The 20,029-nt window shown below is 43.2% G+C and overlaps 1 long non-coding RNA gene and 1 pseudogene across 1 annotated transcript in view; one reads left to right on the forward strand and one right to left on the reverse strand.

Annotated features, from left to right (window-relative positions):
- LOC126235933 (uncharacterized) overlaps positions 1-20,029 on the reverse strand; it is a 574,660-nt gene that overhangs the window by 439,881 nt on the left and 114,750 nt on the right. The window lies entirely within an intron of this gene.
- LOC126238513 (5S ribosomal RNA) lies at positions 2,797-2,914 on the forward strand (annotated as a pseudogene).

A 20,029-nucleotide genomic window follows, 5' to 3' on the forward strand; every position in this document is an offset into this window, starting at 1 on the left:
TTCTTCTCCTTCTTCCTCTCCTTCTTCCTTCTTTGTTAGAGCCTGTTTCTTTCAGTGCCCCTTACTCTAGCCTGAATTTGTCGCTCCATCTTCTCCTTGGGCGGTCAATACTTCTTTTACCAGCTGGTAATTTATTTCTTACAATTTTCACAATCTTCCGTTCATCCATCCTGTTTGTGTGTTCGTTCCATTCCTACTTTCTCCTATGTACCCACTCATTAATGGGGTCCACGTTGCATCATTTTCTAATGCTTTCACTTTTCTATCCCGCAGTGTCTTCCCTGCAATCCTTCGAAGAATTTTTCCAAAAGTATTTTTGTTTTTGATGTTTCCTGTCTCGTCAAAATGGTTCAAATGGCTCTGAGCACTATGGGACTCAACTGCTGTGGTCATAAGTCCCCTAGAACTTAGAACTACTTAAACCTAACTAACCTAAGGACATCACACACATCCATGCCCGAGGCAGGATTCGAACCTGCGACCGTAGCGGTCGTGCGGTTCCAGACTGTAGTGCCTTTAACCGCTCGGCCACTGCGGCCGGCCTGTCTCGTCTCAAAGCTCATTATTGTTTAGTGCATTCTTGCCTTTACACCTTTTCCTTTACGTTTGTTTTTCCAAATAGTATCATTTCGAAGCCCTGCCACTTTATTTGCATTTGCTACTTGCTCTTTGACTTCCTTTTCGACATATTCACTGCTGCACAGTTCAATACGGAGATATTTAAATGTCATTCATTAACTGTTGAATAATTTTTCGATCCACTTCCAGTTTACATCTAATTGGTTCAACAGGTATGATCATACTTTTGGTTATTTGAGTGGATATGACCATTTTTACGTTTTGGCTGCCACGTGGAGTGTATGTAAAAATTTCACCAGGTTATCCTCGCTGTTTTCGAGCAGAACTGCATCGTTAGCATAACAAATGAGTGTTTACTTCTTCATCCCCCCTTCTATACCCGTTGCCAGCCAATACTTTATCACCTCGTCATGACTGTGTTAAAAAGTAGCCGGCGCACAGAGTCACCTTGTCTAATACCACTATTAACTGCAATGCAGCTAATTAACTTGGAACCAGTTTTCGTCTTGATGTCCTTGTTGCAATAAATATCTTCAATTGTCTTCGTTAAGTAAGAAGGAATCCCCCGTTTGTGGCGCAGGTGTACCACATCTGTTAACTGAATCCTATCGTAGCCTACTGTACATCAATAAAACAAAGACAAGTTGGCCTATTGTATTTAGTGGACTTCTCTACAACATGTCTAAGAATATTGCATCTCTTCCATGACCTATTAAAACTAAAACACTACTGCTCCTCTGCAAGGATTGTAATGCTTTTTATTTTATTTCCTATTATTATATTTGTTATGAGCTTAAGAACTTACTCATTAGATTTATCCCTCTTTAGTTGGATGGGTCATTCTTCTTTCCTTTTTTGTACATGAGAATTGTTATTATTTTATTCGTTTTATTAATTTTACAGATTAGTGGTCCTTGTCCCCTTCAAAGTACTCACCTCCCCTTCTCACACACTTTTCCCAACGGTGTTTCCATTTATTGAAGCAGTCCTGGATAACTTCATTTGAGATGAACATCAAGGTCTATGACGAATTTGCTTTGATGTCGTTAATACTCTAAAAATGGCATCCTTTTAGCACAGATTTTAATTCCGGAAATAAGGAGCCAGGTCTGGCGAGTAAGAAGGCTGCGGGAGGACAGTCATCTGATTTTTGGCACAAAACTGACGAACTGACACAGCTGAGTTTGCGGACGCATTGTCGTGGTTCCAGAACCATAAACTTTCTCGCCACAACTCAGGCCTCTTTGCCGTTTTTTTTCTCGTTATCATTACAAAACAGTCAATATACGATTTGAATGCACCGGATCGGTGATTTTCGGAATGTGTGACTCACCAGTAGAAGTGGAAGGATCTCCTGATGGCGCATCATCTTCAACCTACCGATGAGCTATTGTAAATCGTAGAAACTACTTGTACAATGGCAAATCAGAAAGTCTTTGCCCTATTTACGTACAGATAATGAAAAATATACATCACATTCTATGTACCTCACACTGTTTTTCCACATAGCCCCCACACCGGTTCGCACATTTGTCCCATCGTAGCACTAAATTTGAGATGTCGCTGCAGGAGAATTCGTCCGGATGATTACGGAACCATTGTCGGACTGCTGTCTTGGCATCATCGTTACCTGTAAATCGTTGTCCTGCCAGGAACTTCTTCAGCGGTGCGAAAACTTGGAAATCACTAAGAGCGACTTCTGGACGGTATGGTCGCTGGTCCAGAATCTCCCTGTGAAATGCATGTAGCTTTTGGCAGTTCTGATTGCCACACGTGGTCTCGCATTGTCGTGAAGCAGAATCACGGTGTCCACATCGAGATTCCCCCGGCGCCTTCGCCTGATCGCAGACCTCTGACGTGACAGCGTGGAACAATAACTGTTAGCATTGACTGTTGCACCTTGCGGCATGAAATCCAGCAGAAGCGCCCCACAGTTAGCCCGGAAGGCCGTTAACATCACTTTCCCAACAGGTGGCCCTGAAAGGAACTTTTTTTTTTTTACAGCCTAACCCGTATGATTCCACACCATGCTCTGGTGCTTGTGAAGTACAGTATCCACGTTTCCATCGCCAGTAACAATGTGGTCCAGAAAACCTTCACACTCCTCCTTGGAGTACCATTCCGGATGATTCAGTGAAGACATCATTCGGCTGCGTTTCACCAGCTTGTTAGGGGCCCATTGCCACGAACCCTTCCGGTACCCTAAGGACCCGTGGAGCCAACGGCCTTGCCTCTGTGCTAACACCGGTTCCCGTCAGATCACTGAAGTTAAGCACTGTCGGGCTGGGACAGCACTTGGATGGGTGACCGTCTGGTCTGCCCAGCGCTGTTGGCAAGTGGGGTGCACTTGACCCATTGTGAGGCAAGCTGAGGAGCTACTTGATTGAGAAGTAGCGGTTCCGGTCTCGTAAACTGACAAAACGGCCGAGAGACCGGTGTGCTGACCACATGCCCTTCCATATCAGTATCAACCGAGCGAGGTGGCGCAGTGGTTAGCACACTGGACTCGCATTCGGGAGGACGACGGTTCAATCCCGTCTCCGGCCATCCTGATTTAGGTTTTCCGTGATTTCCCTAAATCGTTTCAGGCAAATGCCGGGATGGTTCCTTTGAAAGGGCACGGCCGATTTCCTTCCCAATCCTTCCCTAACCCGAGCTTGCGCTCCGTCTCTAATGACCTCGTTGTCGACGGGACGTTAAACACTAACCACCACCACCTCCATATCAGTATCCAGTGACTCCTGTGGTCTGAGGATGTCACGGCGGTCGGTCGATACCTTTGGTCGTTCATGCCTGTTCGGGCGGAGTGTAATTTGGTTTTAAGGACCCGTGAACGATGTCGTAAGCACTCCGATACGATATATCAAACTCCTGGGAAATGGCGTGATGTGCCCATATGTGGACTGAATTTCCCTGTATATCTCGATGGGCATTCATCCCTTGCTCCATAGAAAACGAATCGCAATTAGTTTTTCTAACGCCGTGGACGTATGAAGCACAACCGCCATCTTTAACAACCGATAGCAACGCTGTGCGGCGGAGTTGCCGTTAGATAATACCGGCCGAACCTAGAAAGGTCCTACACTGGGAACAGACATGCTGACTTCGCATTTACAGCCGTAATTTGGCTAAAACGATAGAGGTAAAGACGTTATGATTTGCCCTCGAAGCATAGCCTACGTCCCAGAGTTTCACATCCGTAAGCTTGGTCTGAAAGTTGCAAAGTTTCTGTAACAGTTTTCCCTGGTTTCACCGAAAATGTTTAGTTGTATCATTGCTCTAGGCTCAAATGGCTCTGAGCACTATGGGACTCAACTGCCGAGGTCATTAGTCCCCTAGAACTTAGAACTAGTTAAACCTAACTAACCTAAGGACATCACAAACATCCATGCCCGAGGCAGGATTCGAACCTGCGACCGTAGCGGTCTTGCGGTTCCAGACTGCAGCGCCTTTAACCGCACGGCCACTTCGGCCGGCTATTGCTCTAGAAAACCACATTTCACAGATCGCCACTACCATTAAAACACGTTGCAGTCAAATAACAATATCACTGAAACTGAACGAGATATCAGCATCCCAAAATTAAAAAAAAAAAAAAAAATGGTTACAAAAGAGGTAACGCACAAGGCAGTGCTGCCAGACGCATATCGCTAAATATCTCAGCTGGCACGTAATTCAAAATGTTAGAGAACTGACACTGCACTAGTCATTTGTGTTGTGCAACAAACATGCTTTACATTGTAAATTACAATTATGCAATGGACAATATTGAATACAGTATGTGATAAAATACACGATATTACAGTCTCACAAGTTATATTGTTATAATGTTGAAGTTTGTAAGGTAAGCAAAGAAACAAATATAAAATTCTATTTGAGCCGTGCTCTCTCCCAACTATGCGTTTTCGTGAACTTCGCTGTCTATCTGTGTTTGGTTTCCCGCCCTTGTCGCGGTTACGTTATGGTTCTTCTTCCTTCTACGTGTGGCAACAGTGATGTGTATCGATATTTGCGCCGTGTACCATCTTTGGATTGGTGCTTATAGTTTCCGGCAAGGGGGTCTCGAGTGTGTCGTTCGGTTGATGCGGACGAGGGAAAGTTATCTCCGCGCGGTGCAGTCGACTGGGGCGTCTGTGGAGCTGTCCGATCGCTACGAGCTTCGTGGTTCACCGACACATGACGTCAAAGTTGAGTAGTGGTTTCAACTACCCAGGCCACTTCTATTCATGTTGTGGTGGTTCACTTCGGTGGTTTGCTGTTGGGGAGGTTTTCCGGTGAGCAACACCGAGTGGTTCTACTGCTGAGATTTAGCCGCCATGCGGTGCAATTAACTATTTTAGTCGACTACGATTTGAGTGCACCAGTGGAATTTTCTGTCTTGTGGCCGTTAGTGTTCTGGTTACCTGCAATGGGCACTGACGTAAATACAGGCAGTGTTCTTTTGAGCAAAGTTAACTATTACCGTGTTTCAGATTCAAGTGTACTAGTGGAATTTTCTGCCTAGTGGCCGTTAGTTTTCCGGTTACCTGCCCTGGCCACTAACGTAATTGCCGGCCGCAGTGGTCTAGCGGTTCTAGGCGCTTCAGTCCGGATCCGCGCGACTGCTACGGTCGCAGGTTCGAATCCTGCCTCGGGCATGGATGTGTGTGATGTCCTCAGGTTAGTTAGGTTTAAGTAGTTCTAAGTTCTAGGGGACTGATGACCACAGCTGTTAAGTCCCATAGTGCTCAGAGCCATTTGAACCATTTTTGAACTAACGTAATTTCAGGCAGCGTCCTTTCCTCACCTGTTGTCGCTGTCCAACGTGGTGCGTAATTTTGACAGTTAATACATACTCCACTGTGGATTATCATGTTTGTCACATTGCCGGTTTGTGTTCTCATGTACTGATTGACGGGAAGCACGTCGTTGTGTTGGTCGGTCCGTCGCTGTCCCTTGTGGTTGGGTTCTGACGGATCAAGTATAGTTGGGCTCACCGCCTGGCTCACCTAAGTGAACGAGCGCATACCGACCTCCCTGGAGGCTTCTGAGTGCCACTGGTGTTTAATTATCCGTTGTAGCTGTTTTAATTTTAGGTTTATGGTTATTTGTTTTGTTTTCTTAAAACTTTGCAAATTAATTTTTAAATTTATCTTTCAAGCTTAAACACTGTGGCCTTCTGCCTTTAAAAGTGTATGGTAATATATTCTGAAATTTTGAAATTTAATTGTGGCCCTCAGCCATTTGTGTTGCACCTTGCGTATGTTGCTTTTTTGGGTTTTAAATTATTTTATTGCAATCTTAACTGAATTTTAGATTTTTTTAAAGATTTCTTGTTAGCCTTCTGCCTTTAAAGGTCTATGGTAATATATTCTAAAATTTTGGAATTTAATTGTGGCCCTCAGCCATTTGTATTGCACTTTGCGTATGTTGTTTTTTTGAATTATTTTTTTGCTATCTTAATTGGATTTTTATCTTGTTAAGATTACTTGTTGGAGGCCATCAGCCGTGAAAGAGTTGCATTCGGTAAAGATTCGGCTATGTGCCGCTTTGATTGTAAAGGCTATTAAGTTACAATAAATGACAATTAGAAGCAGAAACTGACCTCAACCCTTGGCCCTTTCCACAATCCTATTAACTGTTCTGCCCAGCGGATTTAGCGAGCGTCTCACTACTGTATTTTAATTTTGCGTGGCATTATGTATCATTGTGACAGTTTGTGGGTGTGTGACTGGTTGCATCATGAGAAGCTTAAAAGTGGGGACGTGTCCAGCTGTCACTGATTATTTAGAGCCAGCTGGACATTTTGAGCTAAATGTCTGTTTACGTCAAGTGCTTCTAAAATGCTAAGTTTCCTTCCATTGTCGGCTATATGCAGCACTTCTTGGTGGACTCGGTATCTGTGTCCTTACTTCAGCAGGTGCTCGGCAATGGTGGAGTATTCCGACCTACGTAGCTTCCAGCTGCGTTCGTGTCCAATCAGCCTAGTTGCTATAACCCTGCCTGTATGACATATATATACATACCGTTTGTTGCCGTTATTGCAAGTCATTTTATAGATACCACTGATACATGATAAATCGGTTGCTGCTGAATAAGATATGAGCTGTAGAATCTTTTACGTAGAATGAAGTTTTATAATTGCTATTTCTGAGAGTTTTGGCTAAACATAGGATTGTACACCAATTTGTTTTAGATGTGACTGTTGCTACAGCGGGGGCATATACATGGGGCAACATCTTTCTTTCTTGTCTCTCGTGAAGAATGTTGTCAATTAACTTAGGGATCTTGTCTAATTCTATTTGACATTGTTGTGGATGTGATACGATGTACCATGGAATAGAAGGGAGCATGTTTGTGTGTTATTGGGTATTCCGAACAAGAGGATATTACCGTGTCTGTTGTTGTGGGTTTTCTGTAGATTTTGAAACTATGTATATTTCTAGTGGTATCTATTTTAAGGTCGAAGAAGTTAATGGATTTTTCACCTATCTCCATGGTGAACTGTATGTTTTTGTGTTGTGAGTTTAGATGTCCCAGGAATGTGTTCAGCTGTCTTTTGGCATCACTTCACAGGTACAGTACATCATCTACATAACTGCACCAACACTTGCTATTATCACTGAGAAGTTTATTGTGAGGAACTGTTTTTTGGAATGGTCCATGAAGATTTCTGCTAAAGGAGGGCTGAAGGGAGACGCCACTGCCAAGTCATCCAGCTGTTTGTGCAGAGTACCCTCCAATTGAAAACAATTTTGTTGCAAACGTAACTGGGTGGCCAGTCTCATGTCTTACAACCAGTCACTTTGTTTCCTGAACATAGCTCAATAAGCCGAAAATTATAGTCATGAATAAACAAAAAAAAAAAACAGTAGAAAAAATGAGTTTACTTCTACCAAGAAGTGACGAAAACAATCCGTAAGTAAGATCAAAGTGTTTAGTTCTTTCCTGAACAGACCTCAGATTCTCAAGTTCAAGAAATTATCGATGCACACTCTCGAAAATTGCTATGGTCCGAATGTCAGCCGCGGTCTCAGAAATTCTTGTTACAATCTCTTCACTGTTTTTCACTTCCGCGAGCTCGATGCTGACTGGTCGCCGTTTTGTGGCTTCTTCCCCTGTCCTGCTGTGCCCTTGTTATCAGACTGTTGTTCCTTGCGGAAGTGAACAACAATGAAGAGGTGGTCACAAGAATTGCTGAGACCGCGACTGACATTCGGACCATAGAAATTTTCGAGAGTGTGCATCGACAATTTCTTGAAATTGTCAATCCGATGTCTGTTCAGGAAATAACCAAACGGTACACACACACACACACACACACACACACACACACACACACACACACACACACACACATATATATATATATATATATATATATATATATATATATATGTTCCCATTTATCTTCACCACCCTAAATAACTGTTTGTCCAGATGCAAATTACAAAATGTTTCAAGCAAATGTTCTTTAGCCGTCAGAGAGGGACATCAATCAGTATGATTGCCTTCGTTTTAGGTTTTTTTTTTACAAAGATATGAACAGCAGTATGAGTTTTTCTAAATGGAACTCTGTATTTTTTATTCGGTAATTCATTTCCTCTCCTAAATACCTATTCAAAAATGTTTCACAGTGTACCATTCACTGAAACACAACGTTATTAATTGCATAACACAACATTGTCTTTGTGACCAGGAACACAAACTCGTCCACTTGCTGGAGTTGTCAAAAAACAAATGAAAACCAAGTAAAAACATAACACAATATTGACTTTTACTCTCCTGTACCACTGACCAGGACCAGAACATTCAAACGTACTCAAAGTGGCGACCCTGGACACCGACACACTGGTGCACTCGTTGAATGAAAGGATTATTTACTGCTTCCAGTGTTGCCTGTTGAAGAGAATTACAAGCAAGCACTATACGTCCCTGCATGTCCTCTGGAGTTGCTGGAATATCGCCATAGACAACGTCTTTAATGCATCCCCAAAGCAAAAAGTCCAGAGGATATAAATCAGGAGACCTAGCAGGCCAAGGAACTGTTCCTCCTCGATCAATCCATCTGGCAGGATACCTTCGGCTCAGAACACGACGTGCACGCAAGGCATTATGTGCTGGACATCCATCGTGTTGATACCACATAAGCATTCTGGTTTTTAGCGGCACTTTATCCACAAGAGGAGGAAGAATTTGTCTGAGGAAGTTGGCATACGCTGTGCCGTTTAGACTACCATTGATGAAATAATGGCCAATAATTGTAGTACCAAGCATCCCACATTAGACGTTAACACTCCATTGACGCTGATGTTCCGCCTGTATAAGCCATCGTTGGTTGTCGCTGGACCAATAATGCATGTTCCTTGTATTTATCTGTCCTTCGTTTGAGAAAGAACATTCATCGGTAAATAGAACACTGGAGAAGAAGTTCGGGTTGGCGAGGATTTGCTGCTGAGCCCACTGACAGAACTCTTCACGATTCTGGAAATCATTCCCATGCAATTCTTGATGTAGGTGTACATCATGGTAAGCATGGTACCGGTGACGTATTAGAATACAATGTACACTGGTTTTAGGAATGTCAATCTCGCGTTCAAGCTGTCATGTGGATTCGTAGCAACGGAAGCGAGAACAATAACTTTTTCAACTTCGTCTGTGTGAGTGCTATGACGATTGCGTTGTCTTGGGTTGAACCTTCCCGTTTCCTGAAGCGTCGCAACAAGACGAGAAAACATCCGTTGGAAAGGTGGGTTCCTGTCAGGTTATCGATAAGGGTGTGCGTCTAATTATGTTTACATTTGTCCTCTGTCAACGTGAGCACGTGGATGTGTTCCATTACAGCGAGCACCTGCACTAAGCACTGGGAACGTCAACGTCAGTGCTGTGTTATGTAGTTAACAACGTTGTGTTTCAGTGAATGGTACACTGGGACACTTTTTGAATAGGTCTTTAGGAGGAGAAATGAATTACCGAATAAAAAATACAGTGTGCCGTTTAAAAAGTCATATCTTTTGTAAAAAACAAAGTTACAACGAAGGCAATCATGCTGACTGATGTGCCTCTGACGGCTAAAGAACATTTGCTTGAAATATTTTGTAATTTGCATCTGGACAAACAGTTATTTGGGGCGGACAAGATAAATGGGACACCCTGTATATTCGGTTGGTGCATAAAGTCGAAGCATTATGTCAAGAACTCGTCGAATCATATTCGGAGCGCATTTTTATCCGGAGGGGAAGTTCCTTGAAGATTGTTCGATAGAGAGCGGAAAGCGTGAAAATATGAGGGTGCGATATCAGATGAATTAGGTGGGTGCGGAATGACTTCCCAAACCAACTCTTGTGTAGTGTTTTTTGTCAGTTAGCAGGATGCGGGCGGGCGTTATAGTTGAGTAGCATCACTTCGCGCAGCCTTCCTGTTGGTTGTTCTTCGACTGCGTCTGCAAGACGTCTCATTGTCAGTTGTTGAAGATAAATGTCAGCAGTGACGGTTACCCCTCGGGGAAGCAATTCGTACTACACCACACCCTCGCTGTTACACCAGATACATAATATTATATTTTGTGGATGCGTGCAGGTCGTTGTACAGAGAATTGCTGCTTTGTTTGGACGTAACTATTCCTTTCTTTTCCTTATGTTGGCATAAAGACACCATTTACTGTCACCAGTAACGATACAGGATAGGAATGGTCGGTGCCGTTCACGAGTCAGACGACGAACACGCACATATGGACCCCGTTGATTTTTGTGATTTTGGCTTAGAGCATGCGGTACCCATACACCCACTTTTTGAACCTTCCCCTTTGCACGAAAAGTCACAGAACGGTGGAATGATCACAGTTCATCAAATGTGTCAGTTTCTCGAGTAGACTGACGTGGGTAATTGTGAATTAATGTATTTAAACGATCTGCACCAAACCCCGAGGGTCTTTCTCAACGTTGAGAGACACAAATGTCAAAATGTTGTTGTTGTTGTGGTCTTCAGTCCTGAGACTGGTTTCATGCAGCTCTATCCTGTGCAAGCTTCTTCATCTCCCAGTACCTACTGCAACCTACATCCTTCTGAATCTGCTTAGTTATTGATCTCTTGGTCTCCCTCTACGATTTTTACCCTCCACGCTGCCCTCCAATACTAAATTGGTGATCCCTTGATGCCTCAGAACATGTCCTACCAACCGATCCCTTCTTCTGGTCAAGTTGTGCCACAAACTTCTCTTCTCCCCAATCCTATTCAATACTTCCTCATTAGTTATCTAATCTACCCATCTAATCTTCAGATTCTTCTGTAGCACCATATTTCGAAAGCTTCTATTCCCTTCTTGTCCAAACTATTTCTCGTCAATGTTTCACTTCCATACATGGCTACAATCCATATAAATACTTTCAGAAATTACTTCCTGACACTTAAATCTATACTCGATGTTAACAAATTTCTCTTCTTTAGAAACGCTTTCCTTGCCATTGCCAGTCTACATTTTATATCCTCTCTACTTCGACCATCATCAGTTACTTTGGTCCCCAAATAGCAAAACTCCTTTACTACTTTGTCTCATTTCCTAATCTAATTCCCTCAGCATCACCCGACTTAATTCGACCACATTCCATTATCCTCGTTTTGCTTTTGTTGATGTTCATCTTATATCGTCCTTTCAAGACGCTATCCATTCCATTCAACTGCTCTTCCAAGTCCTTTGCTGTCTCTGACAGAATTACAATGTCATCGGCGAGCCTCTACGTTTTTATTTCTTCTCCATGGATTTTAATACCTACTCCGAATTTTTCTTTTGTTTCCTTTACTGCTTGCTCAATATACAGATTGAATAACATCGGGGGCAGGCTACAACCCTGTATCACTCCCTTCCCCACCACTGCTTCCCTTTCATGTCCATCGACTCTTATAACTGCCATCTGGTTTCTGTACAAATTGTAAATAGCCTTTCGCTCCCTGTATTTTACCCCTGCCACCTTTAGAATTTGAAAGAGAGTATTCCAGTCCACATTGTCAAAAGCTTTCTCTAAGTCTACAAATGCTAGAAACGTAGGTTTGCCTTTCCTTAATCTTTCTTCTAAGATAAGTCGTAAGGTCAGTATTGCCTCACGTGTTCCAGTATTTCTACGGAATCCAAACTGATCCTCCCCGAGGTCGGCTTCTACTAGTTTTTCCATTCGTCTGTAAAGAATTCGTGTTAGTATTTTGCAGCTGTGGATTATTAAACTGATTGTTCGGTAATTTTCACATCTGTCAACACCTGCTTTCTTTGGGATTGGAATTATTACATTCTTCTTGAAGTCTGAGGGTATTTCGCCTGTCTCATATATCTTGCTCACCAGATGGTAGAGTTTTGTCATGACTGGCTCTCCCAAGGCCATCAGTAGTTCTAATGGAATGTTGTCTGCTACCCCTAGTGAGATAAGCCTCTACATCCTTACATTTGTCCTCTAGCCATCCCTGCTTAGCCATTTTGCACTTCCTGTCGATCTCATTTTTGAGACGTTTGTATTCCTTTTTGCCTGCTTCATTTACTGTATTTTTGTATTTTCTCCTTTCATCAATTAAATTCAAGATTTCTTCTGTTACCCAAGGATTTCTACTAGCCCTCGTCTTTTTACCTACTTGATCCTCTGCTGCCTTCACTACTTCATCCCTCAAAGCTACCCATTCTTCTTCTACTGTACTTCTTTCCCCCCATTCCTGTCAATTGTTCCCTTATGCTCTCCCTGAAACTCTGTACAACCTCTGGTTCTTTCAGTTTATCCAGGTCCCATCTCCTTAAGTTCCCACCTTTTTGCAGTTTCTTCAGTTTTAATCTAGAGGTCATAACCAATAGATTGTGGTCAGAGTCCACATCTGTCCCTGGAAATGTCTTACAATTTAAAACCTGGTTCCTAAATCTCTGTCTTACCATTATATAATCTATCTGATACCTTTTAGTATCTCCAGGGTTCTTCCATGTATACAACCTTCTTTCATGATTCTTAAACCAAGTGTTAGCTATGATTAAGTTGTGCTCTGTGCAAAATTCTACCAGGCGGCTTCCTCTTTCATTTCTTAGCCCCAATCCATATTCACCTACTACGTTTCCTTCTGTCCCTTTTCCTACTACCGAATTCCAGTCACCCATGACTATTAAATTTTCGTCACCCTTCACTATCTGAATAATTTCTTTTATTTCATCATACATTTCTTCGGTTTCTTCGTCATCTGCAGAGCTAGTTGGCATATAAACTTGTACTACTGTAGTAAGTGTGTGCTTCGTATCTATCTTGGCCACAATAATGCGTTCACTATGCTGTTTGTAGTAGCTTACCCGTACACCTATTTTTTTTATTCATTATTAAACCTGCTCCTGCATTACCCCTAATTGATTTTGTTTATAACCCTGTAGTCACCTGACCAGAAGTCTTGTTCCTCCTGCCACCGAACTTCACTAATTCCCACTATATCTAACTTTAACCTATCCATTTCCCTTTTTAAATTTTCTGATCTACCTGCCCGATTAAGTGATCTGACATTCCACGTCCGATCCGTAGAACGCCAGTTTTCTTTCTCCTGATAACGACGTCCTCTTGAGTAGTCCCCGCCCGGAGATCCGAATGGGGGACTATTTTACCTCCGGAACATTTTACCCAAGAGGACGCTATCATCATTTAATCATACAGAAAAGCTGCATGCCCTCGGGAAAAATTACGGCCGTAGTTTCCCCTTGCTTTCAGCCGATCGCAGTACCAGCACAGCAACGATGTCAAAACGACCCTCGTTAAAATGAGAAAAGCATTTTATTGCCGTGCTCTGTCCGATGGCATTACCCCTGTACACAGCGCTAATGTTTCTAGGTGCCTCCGCTGTTGTCACCCCTCTACTGAAATCAAGCAGAAGAATATGCCGGAAGTGTTCCGATGACAATATGTAATCTCCATCGAACCGGCTTTGGACACCGCAGTGCAACATCCCCCTGACTACCTGCCGTCTCCGCATTGTAGAGAGGGAACGTCAGCAGCGGACGAGGCCAGTGTTGCAGGCCCGTTTCCCAACGCACACCTGTCCCTAGTTCAGGGCCCCCACCGATGACCAGTTTGGCAAAGGTCAACGCGCGAGACTACCGCTGCCCGAAGGTCGGAACAAACTCGTCACTCGGCTGCCTTGGAGTAACAGTTCGCCGATTGCGAGCCAATACCAATTCCGACTTTGCAGGCACTCAACTGTAAAACTGAGGCTATCGGATACATATACTGGCCTGTAACTGGGAACCTAACCGGGTGTCAATCACAGTCTGATGTGTAACATGTTGTAAGCAAGCGAAGTAAATACAGTGAAGCACGAGCTTCTACCGGCGTACCGAATGTTCAAATAACTTACGTGAATACACATCTACATCTACATTTATACTCCGCAAGCCACCGAACGGTGTGTGGCGGAGGGCACTTTACGTGCCACTGTCATTACCTTCCTTTCCTGTTCCAGTTGCGTATGGTTCGCGGGAAGAACGACTGCCGGAAAGCCTTCGTGCGCGATCGAATCTCTCTAATTTTACACTCGCGATCTCCTCGGGAGGTATAAGTAGGGGGAGCAATATATTCGATACCTCATCCAGAAACGCACATTCTCGATACCTGGACAGCAAGCTACACCGCGATGCAGTGCGCCTCTCTTGCAGAGTCTGCCACTTGAGTTTGCTAAACATCTCCGTAACGCTATCACGCTTACCAAATAACCCTGTGACGAAACGCGCCGCTCTTCTTTGGATCTTCTCTATCTCCTCTGTCAACCCGACCTGGTACGGATCCCACACTGATGAGCAATACTCAAGTATAGGTCGAACGAGTGCTTTGTAAGCCACCTCCTTTGTTGATGGACTACATTTTCTAAGGACTCTCCCAATGAATATCAACCTGGCACCCGCCTTACCAACAACTAATTTGATATGATCATTCCACTTCAAATCGTTCCGTACGCATACTCCCAGATATATTACAGAAGTAACTGCTACCAGTGTTTGTTCCGCTATCGTATAATCATACAATAAAAGATCCTCCTTTCTACGTATTCGAAATACATTACATTTGTCTATGTTAAGGGTCAGTTGCCACTCCCTGCACCATGCGCCTATCCACAGTAGATCTACCTGCACATCGCTGCAATTTTCTAATGCTGCAACTTCTCTGTATACTACAGCATCATCCGCGAAAAGCCGCATGGAACTTCCGACACAATCTACTAGGTCATTTATATATATTGTGAAAAGCATTGGTCCCATAACACTCCCCTGTGGCACGCCAGAGGTTACTTTAACGTCTGTAGACGTCTCTCCATTGAGAACAACATGCTGTGTTCTGTGTGCTAAAAACTCTTCAATCCAGCCACATAGCTGGTCTGATATTTCGTAGGCTCTTACTTCGTTTATCAGGCGACAGTGCGGAACCGCATCGAACGCCCTCCGGAAGTAGATTAAAACTGAAGGAACTCCAACAAGGTGGGAATTTAATGAGATGGGACCTGGATAAACTGACGGAACCAGAGGTTGTAGAGAGTTTCAGGGAGATCATTAGGGAACGATTAACAGGAAGGGGGAAAGAAATACAGTAGAAGAAGAATAGGTAGCTTTGAGGGATGAAATAGTAAAGGCAGCAGAGGATCAAGTTGGTAAAAAGACGAGGGCTAGTAGAAATCCTTGGGTAACAGAAGATATATTGAATTTAATTGATGTTACGAGAAAATACAAAAATGTAGTAAATGAAGCAGGCGAAAAAGAATACAAAGGTCTCAAAAATGAGATATACAGGAAATGCTGGGAAGGCTAGAGGAGAAATGTAAAGATGTAGAGGCTTATCTCACTAGGGGTAAGATAGATACTGCCTACAGGAAAATTAAAGAGACCTTTGGAGGAAAGAGAACCACTTGTATGAATATCAAGAGCTCAGATGGAAACCCAGTTCTAAGCAAAAAAGGGAAAGCAGAAAGGAGGAAGGAGTATACAGAGGGTCTATACAAGGGCGATGTTCTTGAGGACAATATTATTGAAATGGAAGAGAATGTAGATGAAGATCAAATTAGAGATATGATACTGTTTGAAGAGTTTGACAGAGCACTGAAAGACCTGAGTCGAAACAAGGCCCCGGGAGTAGACAACATTCCATTAGAACTACTGACAGCCTTGGGAGAGCCAGCCGTAACAAAACTCTACCATACGGTGAGCACGAAGTATGAGAGAGGTGAAATACCCTCTGACTCCAAGAAGAATATAATAATTCCTATCCCAAAGAAAGCAGTTGTTGACAGATGTGAAAATTACCGAACTATCAGTTTAATAATTTACAGCTGCAGAATACTATCGGGAATTCTTTACAGACGAATGGAAAAACTGGTAGAAGCCGACCTCGGGGAAGATCAGTTTGGTTCCGTAGCAATGTTGGAACACTTGAGGCAATACTGATCCTACGACTTATCTTAGAAGATAGATTAAGAAAAGGTAAACCTACGTTTCTAGCATTTGTAGATTTAGAGAAAGCTTTTGGCAATGTTGACTGGAATACTCTCTTTCAAATTCTGAAGGTGGCAGGGTAAAATACAGGGAGCGAAAGGCTACTTACAATTTGTACAGAAACCAGATGGCAGTTATAAGAGTCGAGGGGCATGAAAGGGAAGCAGTGGTTGGGAAAGGAGTGAGACAGGGTTGTAGCCTCTCCCCGATGTTATTCAATCTGTATATTGAGCAAGCAGTAAAGGAAACAAAAGAAAAATTCGGAGCAGGAATTAAAATCCATGTAGATGAGATAAAAACTTTGAGGTTCGCCGATGACATTGTAATTCTGTCAGAGACAGCAAAGGACCTGGAAGAGCAGTTGAATGGAATGGACAGTGTCTTGAAAGGAGGATATAAGAAGAACATCAACAAAAGCAAAACTAGGATAATGGAATGTAGTCGAATTAAATCAGGTGATGCTGTGGGAATTAGATTAGGAAATGAGATACCTAAAGTAGTAAGTGAGTTTTGCTATGTGGGGAGCAAAATAACTGATGATGGGCGAAGTGGAGAGGATATAAAATGTAGACTGGCAATGGCAAGGAAAGCGTTTCTAAAGAAGAGAAATTTGTTAACATCGAGTATATATTTAACTGTCAGGAAGTCGTTTCTGAAAGTATTTGTGTGGAAGTGAAACATGGACGATAAATAGTTTGGACAAGAAGAGAATAGAAGCTTTCGAAATGTGGTGCTACAGAACAATGCTGGAGATTAGATGGGTAGATCACATAACCAATGAGGAGGTATTGTACAGAATTGGGAGAAGAGAAATTTGTGGCACAAGTTGACTAGAAGAAGGGATCGGTTGGTAATACATGTTCCGAGGCATCTTGGGATCACCAATTTAGTACTGGAGGGCAGCGTGGAGGGTGAAAATCGTAGAGGAAGACCAAGAGATGAATGCACTAAACAGATGCAGAAGGATGTAGGCTGCAGTAGGTACTGGATACGAAGAAGCTTGCACAGGATAGAGTAGCATGGAGAGCTGCATCAAACCAGTCTCTGGACTGAAGACAACAACAACAACAAAAGTAGCATTTACCAGGCATTCACGCCTACTACACTGCGGGATGTTGTGACAGAAGATCGATAAGAAACACAGCGACGACAGCAAAAGCAAACAGTTGTAGCACACGAAGAACCAACACCGCATCCACGGCGATCGGAACATCGTCAGTGTGGAAGCGCAACGGTGTGCCGCGTCTCGTCACCCAGGGGCTAGAGGCGGAGTGGCGAGGACCGGCGTGTGGCTCAGCCTCTCACCGGCAACAGAGATGTTCCCTCGGGCCAGGGGAGCCGTCCCCTCCAAGCAGGGAGCCGACAGAGAACGGAGAAGTCAGATGCGAATACGGCGCTCTCCATGGCGGCCACGGAACCGACGGGGTGTGCCGACCGAGCGGAGAGCGATGGATTGCATTGTGGAGTGTCGCAGATAAAACTGGTTACTGCTGAAGTAATAAACTCTACATCCGACAATGTCTAGACTTAGGTAACTGTGCGGCCATCGTCCGTGCTAAAAAACATGTGAAATACCATTTACAATAAGATAACATGCATGCCTTATTAAACGCACAGTTCCATAAACGTTAACTGTAAACCAGTCATAAAGTAAATATCAGTAAATCTAAGTTATGTCATGTACGTATTTTATTATTGGCTTACTTTTAAAGCCTATGCAACTGTACATTTAATAAGATACACATGTTACCGTATTGTAAATGGTTCTTCAAAAGCTGTTTATCACTGAAGATGGTCTCACAGTGATCGAAATCTAGATATGCAATAAACATCAATGCGAATGATTCCTGTATCCTTTACTACTTGAAATGAATACAGTCTCGCTGGACACAACTGTTTAGATATGGAATCAAATCTCTTGTTAATGCTGTTTATAATCTGTTTCAGTTGGTCGTAGCATATATTTTGATATATAGAAGAAAAATAAGCTGTAGGGCAATAATAGTGTTGTACGTAACTATCTTAGTAAGCGTAGCGTTCATTAAGAGCAGAAATAGGTAATGTGAAGTTGTACTCTGCCGAATGCAATAAACATACTGTATCATTAGCAGCCGATATATAGGAATAAAAGCTATTGATACTAATAATTCGCATAAGAATGACTACAGCCTGCGTTTAAATTATAGGTAACGGGCTACAGTGTAATAAACGAATAAATAAATACTCAAGCTTACGTGTTTCATTGCAAACAGTGTACATAAGGCAGACGTTTGCAGGATCCGTCCTGGCAGCTCTCTTTAAATGAGGACAATACCTGTAACAAAGAGAGAGAGAGAAAACTATATAGTATATGATTTTGTAATTAGTGATGAACATTTTTAGCACGTCACATCTTGGAGGAGGAGGGGAGATTATTGTTTAATGTCTCGTCGACAACGAGATCATTAAAGACGGAACATATAGTCGGATTAGGGAAGGATGGGGAAGGAAATCGGCTGTGCCCTTTCAAAGGCATTTGCCTGAATCGATTTAGGGAAATTAGGGGAAAGCTAAATCAGAATGGCCGGACGTGGGTTTGAACCGTCGCCCTCCCGAATGCGAGTCCAGTGTGCTAACCACTGCGCCGCCTCGCTCGGTACGTCACATCGTAAAAGTATTTAGGGAAAATACTAATAAGCGATATGAAATGGGATAATCACGTGAAATGAGTAGCAGGTAGTATGAAGGAAAGATTTATTGGAAGGCTTCTGGGAATGGGCGATACATCTGAAAAGGAAGCTGCATACTGTAACCTAGTCAAGTGCGACCAGTTCCACAATACTGTCGCAGTGTTTGGAATACTTGTAAGACGCCGCTACCAGCATCGTAACATTTCGGTGAACAAAGTTCTCGCGAACTTAAAGAGGAAATCTCGGAAGAAAGATGACGTACTTCTGCCCGACACTCTGCGTTCGAAGAAGCTCTTGGTACCATTATGCTTCCATCTCACATACAGATAAGGAAAAAAAGATTAGTGTGCGTACACAGGCATATACACACTACATCGACAAAAAAAAGACGCGTCACCAACGAGTTACGTGAATGGGAGGGAAATCGCTGGATATCATGTAAATGTGCAGAAAAACAAGTGTATGATTTGTTCGAGAGAAAGAGCTTTACACATTTAAGCAAGTCAGTAACGCGTTGATCCACCTGTGGCCCTTATGCAGGCCTTCGGCTTGGCGTTGATTGACAGAGTTATAGGATGTCCTCCTGTCGGATATCGTGCCAAATTCTGTCCAATTGGTGGGTTAGATCGCCAGAATCCCGAGATGGTTGGAAGGCACTGCCCATAGTGCTCCAAAAATTCTCAATTAGGACGATATCCGGCGAACTTGCTGGACAGGTTAGAGTTTGATAAGCACGGAGAGTTACAGTAGAACCTCTGGCGGTGTGCGGGCGGGCATTATCTTGCTGAAATGTAAGTCGAGAGTGGCTTGTAATGAAGGGCAACAAAACAGGGCATAGAATACCGTCGATGTACCGCTGTGCTGTAAAGGTGCCGCGGATGACAACCAAAGAGGTCCTGCTACGAAAAGAAATGGCACCCTAGACCATCACACGTGGTTCTCAGGCTGTATGTCGGGCGACAGTCAGGTTGGTAGCCCACCGCTGTCCGGGCGCCTCCAGACACGCCTTCGGCCTGAAAGTCCATGTCCACTTCCTCCACGTTCGCTCTCTGTGATTCCCACAGGAGGTCGGACGTAATTATGCGTCCGCACTGAAGATGGTGGATTCATTGCCCAGCTAGGCCTATCAAATTGTATGAATACGATGTGTCTGTTCTTTCGGACAAGTTTAAAGGATTATTGATTTTAATATTTTTTATGTTTTTAAAATAACTTTGAATTTTGTGCAGACTAAGTAAACAACTAAATGTTTAGCTACTGTGCTCAGCTGCTTAGCACACTAGAACCGTTGTGTTCCAGCTTGACCAACTGCAAATGTTGC

This window comes from Schistocerca nitens, chromosome 2 (genome assembly GCF_023898315.1).
Source record: "Schistocerca nitens isolate TAMUIC-IGC-003100 chromosome 2, iqSchNite1.1, whole genome shotgun sequence".
Lineage (NCBI taxonomy): Eukaryota > Metazoa > Arthropoda > Insecta > Orthoptera > Acrididae > Schistocerca > Schistocerca nitens.